Genomic DNA, 8367 nt, shown 5'->3' with positions numbered 1-8367 from the left:
TTTTTTCTCTACTTTTAAAAGAAAATGATGTTGTAGAAAAGCTTACATCATTTGGAAAAGAATTTCTGAGAGTGGGACAATAACAACTGAATGCACAATAATTTGATTTACAATTTATTTTCGGTCTAGTGTAGAGACTTTACTTGATGATCGAAGGGCTCTCCCAAGTGTGTATTTAGTGAGGTGGCTTACATTTTTGCTTTCATGCTTTTACATTTCTATAAATGGTTCTTTTCACTGCAGTAATTCTTTCTACTTAGTTTTGGATATGGACCCAAAAACCACAATGTTTAGTGTTTTAGTTAAAGTCTACCATCAACGGGAGAACTAGTTATCTTGACCACTGGGTATCAAAAGCATGTTTTCAGTAGATACTTTTCAAGACAGATTAATCAAAAATATGTCAGTTAACACCATATTAGAAATAGAAATGTATAACAGTGGGTAAAATATCTCATTAGCTTTTTCTTTTGCCAAATTGTATGCATCTAGTCAATAAGCGATCCTAATTGGTCAATCAATAACTGCATGAAAACCATCCCTGCCTGTAGGAAGCTTTGTGTGAAAATTACCTTCGTGCTCAAGTGAAATCAAGAAAACAACATGCTTCTTTGACTACCACTCATCTCTTAGAGGCCATCATCTCTGCACAGCTCCTTTCTGTCCAGCATTGACTAAAGTGATAATCACAGCATTTCATAGCCACAGGTCAGTACTGAGTGAGATGCCCTAAAGAGACTGTTGTGGTACAGGTTTCAGGCATCTTGTTCTCATTGCCTGCTCTTGTTGTTATCTGAAGTTCTACAAAAAGATTGAAGCTACATGTACGGTGTGCCACCTGGCATAAACTAATTTTATAGCTCCTCTATAAACGGCACCAATTGGCTTTAACACACTGAGTACCGAATACGGTTGTTCGGCAGCACCTTGCTGTATATTTCTGCAGCCTGTCCTGATTCTACTATCATCATAATTACATTAACGGCAAAGAGCTAAAATATGCATTTTCTATAAATAATCAACTCTATTAGTCTCACTGATGGTTGAGCTGTGATAGATGTGAGGTGGGAGGAAGCAGAGGAGGGATTTACTTTTTTATCTGGTTTTTTCCAGATAAGAGCAGCTAGGATGTCATGGCGACCGTATCAATCTGGACCCAAGTCAAACATGTTTGACATAATTCAAGAATGCATTTCACGCCATGGCATTCGTCCTGAAAGTAAATTGAGTCTGAACAGCAGGCAGAATAAATACGCCAATCACGGCTTCTGGCAAATTCTATGATTTATGCCTTTCAAACAGGATTGTTTCACATATCAGTTTTTCTACCTTTCCTTTCATGTGCATGCCATGTGTTGAGTTCTGTGGACGTACTACTGTGGTAGGATTCAAGCACAAGGCTTCATGACAGATACTTTACACATGCCAGACTGTTAGACGATGGAAGAACTGTGAGACAACGATAAAATGTTCATATTAAAAGCATTTACCCCTCTCCAGGCGCCAGACTGTCTGACACTGGCTCAAATTGATTCTTAATTGGGTTTGTATGGACCCTGGATCTACTGTTGATGAGCACAGTGAAAAGTGGACAACTACGGCTTCGACTCGTGCTTCGCAGAAACGTGATAACACCACGGACCTAACGGAGGGAGAAATTACTTCTTATAGTTCTCGCCTCTCTTTAGAAAAAATGATTGTTATGAAACGGATAATCTGCACATCTTGAGAACAAGTTTAAAAGAATGATCCATCATCCAGACACGGCAGAACAAAGCTACTGACTCAAAGGGATGTCATTACTCATCACAAGTCACAACCAGTTGGCATTAACCAGCTGTGTAGCTAGATGTCTTTTTGGGAGACTTTTTTTGGGGAGGGGTGAGATGCAATAAATCACTCAGAGTTGCTGTGGAATGCAAGCCAGTCCTCTGGAACAGTTTGGTCTTGGTAGAGGTGATTTTCTGTTTCTAGGCTGACATTCCTCATGACCTTTTTTGGCTTGTCGTGCACACTGACTCGTAGAACATGCTGGTTAAAAACTAAGGATTGAAGGGGAGAGGGACTCAAATGCTCCCCAGTGTACCTCTACCACCACCGTTTCCAATGAAGCTCAGCATGCCTCTATTTGAAGAGGAAGGGAGCAAGGTTATCCCTACCTTTCCCTTACTTGTGTTTTTTTTTCTTCCCCAGTCACAGAAGAGGCTTGTTACCAGAGCAAGCAGACGTAGTGGAGAGCTGTGCTGCAAAGCTTTATTCGAGCTGAGGGGAGAGTCTGCTGTGGATTAAGCCTTGTCCACAGCCTGGTCTGGTCTTAATTTCACTGCTTTTGTTCAGTCAGACTGGAGGGGTGCTTCTGATTACTGCCTATACCTTTGAAGAGTCACTGCAATTAATACATTTCAGGATTTACTAATAATAACAGTAAAGCATTAGTATAGGATTATTTTTAGATTATTTAATGACAGTTTGAAATATCTCATTGGGCTACATTTAATTGACTTACAGGAATAATCAGAATCAGTGGAGACTAAGATACCATTGCATTAGGCTTAAATGCAAACCTATCCTCATACATGTTACATTAAACTGCACATGTCATCAGAATCGATTGAGTCATATTTTTTTGTGTGTGTTTGTAATTAAGCTGAACTTCATATATCTAGAGGTCATAAATTCAACTAAGGTTAATGGCCTGTATCATTGCACGAACTGGTAAATGTGTATTGCTTACTAATACGTGACTAGCATTTTCAGTTTTGAGTTGAGTTGCTGGTAATTGGAGTGGCAGACAGTCAAATAAGCGCCACTGACATGTAATGTATTATGTACCTGGCAGCAGCAAAGTGAAATACAGTTAATTTACTAATTCTTAACATGTTCATTTTTGGCGATGACAGGAAACCTTGGAGACAGCAGGGGGAAGACACAAAGCAAATGGCTTCAGGGTGGATTCAAACCCAGGCCTCTGCAATATCCTTGCAGCATATGAATCGCCTGCTCAACCCAGCAAGCTAGACCAACACCCTTTTTTTGTGGAACTTTCGATTTCAATTCAACACATACTGTGCTCTTATATATAAAATTGATCTGAATGGCCCACCATAGCCAGTAATGAACTGGACTGTAAAACTAATAACGCATAAACCACCTGTGCTTGTCTGTTTGTGTATATATTTGATCCATGTACAATAAATATAAAATATCAATGGACAATAGCTAACATACACAGCCACTGGCCAGTTCATTAGTTACACTTGTTCAACTGCTCATTATGCAAATATCTAATCAGCCAATCACATGTTCGCAACTTCATTTTCCATCTGCTGAAGTTCAATCTGAGCATGAGAATGGGGAAGAAACATGATACAAATGACTTTGAATGTGGTGTGGCTGTTGGTGACAGACAGGCTTATCTACTTGGATAACCATCTCTAGGGTTTACAGAAAAGGATCCAGAAAAGAGAAAATATCGACTGAGTGGCAGTCCTTAGGGGGAAAATGCCTTGTTGATGTCAGAGGTAAGAGGAAAATGGTCGGACTGCATAAAGCTGATAGGAAGCCAACAGTAACTCAGATAACAACCAAGTACGCAAAAGAGTATCTCTAAATGCACAGTACATTGAACCTTAAGGCAGATAAGCTACAGCAGCAGAAGACCACACTGGGTGCCATACCTGTCAGCTAACAATAGGAAACAGGCATAGTTTGGTGTTCAGATAGATAGATTCATACTTTATTCATCCCCAGAGAGAATTTCAGAAATTCCAACAGTATCCCCAAATATGCTAGACATAAACAATACATAAGTATAATAGCATGCTAATAAATACACATTATGAAGTTAAAAACTGAGTCTTGATTTCCAGTGCAAGTCAGATAGCACAGCTCCTCTATGACAACGTCACCAGTTCAGTCCGATGCACCGCTGGACTATCACCTCCCTTCCCAGTTAGTGTTGGTGTCCACCAAGGATCAGCTCTGTCACCCCTCCTCTTCATTCTATGTATGGATACCATCACGGCCAACCTCCAGTTACCTCATCCATGGTCTCTCCTCTTTGCCGATGACATATTCCTCGCCAGCAAAGACAGAGAAGAGACCCAAACGCCGACTCAACACTGGTTCGATGAATATGGTATGCGGCTCAACACGAAAAAAAAACCAAATACCTGGAAGGAGGCCCCCAAACTGATGGCACCATCATAATTGACAACGAAAAGTTGAAGAAGACAGAAGAGTTCCGCTACTTGGGCTCAGTCATCAGCTACGATGGAAATATCACCTCCGATGACCGAGCACGAATAAATGCAGCCTGGTTAAAATGGTGACAGGTCACCGGTGTCCTTTGCAACAGAAGAATGCCAGATCGACTCAAGGGAAAAATCTACAAAACAGTGGTCCGCCTTATAGCCCTGTACGGCTCCGCATGTTGGCCCGCATTGACCACACATGAACAGGCCCTAAACACCATGGAGATGCGCATGCTCCGATGGAGCCTGGGAATTACAAGACGGGACCGTGTTACGAACAAAGACATACGGAAGCGACTAGGCGTAGCCCCAATTAAGGAAAAGATGCTTGAGTCCCTGAGTCGCCTGAGGTGGTATGGACACGTGATTCAAAGCGATGAGAACTCTAGCAAAAACGGCTATGACGATCGACCCAGAAGGATGCTGGCCTCGAGGCAGACCGAAGATAGGATGGAGAAAATTAATGAGGACATTAAGACTGTCAACACATCACCTGAGGATGCCTTGGACAGAACCAAATGGAGAAACCTTTGCCAAAGAGCGGATCCTGCACCAGCGGGAACAACGCCAGGATGAAGAAAGAACCCAGATAGCACAGTCAGAATTTGGCACAAACAGCATGAAAGTGTGGATTTGTGCTGTCTTGTATCAACAGTTTAGGCTCATGGTGATGTAACGATGTGGGTGACATTTTTGGCACACTTGGGGCCCCTCAGCATCAACTGAGCATTGTTTAAACAATACTCAGTATCAACTGAGCATTGTTTAAACAATATTGCTGCTGACTATCTCCATATACCCATCTTCTGTTGGCTTCTTACAGCATAATGTCACACAATCTCAAACTGGTTTCTTGACCATGGCATTGAGTTGTATTGTACTTACCTGACTTCCACAGTCAAGAGATTTTTGGGATGTGGTGTAATTGGGAGATTCCCATTATGGATGTACAACTAAGAAATCTGCAACTGTGTGATGCTATCACGTCAACAGGAACCAGAATCTCTGAGGAATGTTTCCAGCACCTTGTTGAATCAGTGCCATAAAGAATTAAAGCAGTTCAGGAGGTAAAAGGGTCCCAACCTGGTACTAGCAAGTTGTAGTAAGCAAACTGGCCAGGGAACATTATATGAAAATAATGGATTGTTTAAAAATGTGTAAAACTGCTTGACAAATATTTGTAGCACAACTTTGAGCTATAAATCACCAAAAGTGGCCTGGAAGAGTAATAATACATTACAAGACGACACAAGTGTGATTGCTGGAACAGGAATAAAGCAATGTTTTGCCTTTTAAAACAATCAAAAAATGACTCAGCCACTTGCTTTCTGAAGTGTCTACATTGCAATCTCACCTTGTAGGTGTCATAAATTGGCCCAGGCACCCTGGGCTTAGCTGAGTGCCGGGGTGGTCCTCCACCAGCCCCATCTCAGGGTGGGCTAGCGTCAGCCTGCAGGCCCAGAGGGCTCGTCAATGTCACTTTGCTGCTGCTATTCTGGTCACAGAGTGGAGAGGAGTAAGTGGGTGAGTGTTTGGGTAGGACTCAGAAAAAAAGGAGAACCTGTTGCAAGCGAAGGTATGTTCCAAGCACATGGTGGTCTATTCATTTTCAAAGCACTGAGATGCATTTAAAGCCAGAGCAGAGGAATTTACAAGTCGAGACTGCAAAGTGCTTCTGTTTGAGGAATGGGATTTAAAAACTAGTATTGAAAGAATGTCATGTGTGAAATGCAAAAACCTGGAGTGACGGATCTGGTAAACTGGTTGTAAGAGAGTCACAGTCTCAACCACTGATCCCTAAGCCTTCTTAATCAAGACTCACATTTTGACAGCCTTTTGTTTTATCTTTCCTTTAAAATGTTATTATTCTTAAAAACAGTAATTGGATACATATGATTGTTGCCAATAAACAAGATTTTAGTGTTTCCCAGCAATGGGATTTTTGTTACATTACCCAGTATTTAAGCCATTTTTCAACTAGACTAAACAAAGGAGCTAAGTAATCCCAAATGTCCAGATGTTTTAAGCCTTCCATTATAATTCTCTCAGTTGTCAGTGTTGCAGATTTTCAAAAGGGAGGGTGGTATGTTATAACATATTAATTCACATGCAAATAACAAGTAATAAAACTGCCAAAACAAATGTGTTTTCTAAATCAGTTGGAAATTAGCATTAACAAATTGCAAGATCTTATGTGCAGTGCATTTCTTTGAAGTCTGCAGAAAGAAAATTCCTATGTTATGCGATAACCAACACCCTATTGCAGGATGTGACCACTCCTTTCTTTATAACCCATAAATAAGAAGATTGTGATCTATTTGTTCCTTTATATCCCTCTTCTGGTTCTGTGACATTCTTAGATCCTTTGTGTAAAGTCAAATTTGGCTTTCTTTTATACTTTATTGCATTCCTTCTCTAACCAAATTCCTCTTGTGCTTTAATGGGTAGATGCTCCTCTGTATTTTCACTGAGCAAAAGCTGCTCCTGCCAGATTTGTGGCCTGTTGCGGTCCAAAAGAACAGCACCACAGGGAACTTCAGAAAAACTCACTCAAATTTCAGTTTTTGAAATACAGTCGTGCCTGGGGGGCAAGAGCATCTCCCAGCCCAATATTTCAAATGAGAGATGGAGTGCTACTCTGTTCTGAATAGAAGGCACAATGGCCTCACGCAGGATAAAGTACTAAATAACACGAAGCACCATGTAGGATAGGCTAGCTGCGTGGTTACAGGCTGACACTTAAGTAACCCCTTGACAGGTGCTGAAGTCTTACGTGTCTGAATGGCAGCTTAAGAGTTTTCTGCCTTTTACAAGCCCAACCTTGGTTTATTCACCCAACACATGGATGGCTTTTATGGTGCTCAGGCAAATGGCATAGCACAATGGCGCTAAAGGTGCACAGAATGAAAAAAAAAAATTCTGCATTTCTGGTAAGACATAACTGTCTACAGCATGAGTTGTTCAGTATGCATTATGTCTCCTAACTTTAACAAAGAATTTATTTTAACCCACCCCATGAGTCCATTTCAGCAAAGCTTTTTTTTTTCTTCTCTAGGCCAAAGCAAAATACCATAACAAAATGAGATGCCTGAAAACATACCAAAAGATACCTGACCTACCTACTAACTATGTGAAGTTAACTTATCTGGCCTTGTGAATATGTGAATATTGTGGTAACAATGCAGGATCAATGCAACCATCTGGTAACAATTGGCTGTGAAGGAAAAATGAATATTACTGCAAGTGGCTGCTGGAGGACAATGGCAGTTGCTGCAAAGAATTTTCTAAAATCCCAGTCATGCGGCACAACAAATGGGTCAGGTTCTCCAACCAGTTAGCAAAAACTTCCTAATGATCGCTTTGGTTTCTAGCATGTTCCTGTAGTAGTTTGAATAGAAGTGGTGGGCTTTTCTACAAACAATGGCCAGCCACTCTCCGAGCTGTAGTGAAACTGTGAAATGTTGGCTCCAGTGTTGAAGACAAACCTTCTCCATTTCTGGTTTGTGTCCCACTTGTTCAAATTTTACAACTGCTCAGCTAGTAGTTAGGAAGTATTCCATATATAGGTAGCCTTGGCAATCTGCTAGCAATCAAAGCAATCACTTGAAGGTTTTGGATGCAGCACCTTCGTTGCATTGGATTTTACCCAGTAAATGCCAGCAATCTCCAGGTGCCACTGCCAACCAGTTGGGGAATACACAGTGGTTGCATCACATCAAGCGCCTTGAGGCGACTGTTGTGATTTTGGCACTATATAAATGAAACTGAACTGAACTGAATTGAATAAGATCCATTATGACACAACTCTGGAGTAATGTATGCATGATGCCATGTGAGCTTAGGTATGTCAAATCAGAATGGTTCAATGTATCCTGCTAAGGGGCAGAAACAAACTAAGCCCAATTAACTAAAGCCGTTTACTCAATGGCCAGTAGTGGACATTTCTTGAGTTGGTTGTGTAAGTAACCCTCTGATATTCTTTCCAACCAATAACACATCAGGCAGCATATGCAGTGTTTTCAGTCACTTACCTCAATGCTGAGATTGATTTATTGTGCCCACTTTGCGTCACTAAGTTATTCCAGCACAAGTCTTCATGGTGTCACTGTGTCAC

General features: G+C 41.1%; 1 pseudogene; it reads left to right on the top strand.

Annotated features, from left to right (window-relative positions):
- Positions 1-3891: 3891 nt before the first annotated feature.
- Positions 3892-4829, top strand: LOC146553540 (uncharacterized; annotated as a pseudogene).
- Positions 4830-8367: the final 3538 nt, after the last annotated feature.

This window comes from Mchenga conophoros, linkage group LG18 (assembly GCF_057382185.1).
Source record: "Mchenga conophoros isolate Kocher_MC1m ecotype Shallow Benthic linkage group LG18, M_conophoros_male_GT1.1, whole genome shotgun sequence".
NCBI classification, from domain to species: domain Eukaryota; kingdom Metazoa; phylum Chordata; class Actinopteri; order Cichliformes; family Cichlidae; genus Mchenga; species Mchenga conophoros.
Note: the sequence above shows the minus strand (reverse complement) of the source record. Positions and strands in the feature narration are given on the sequence as shown.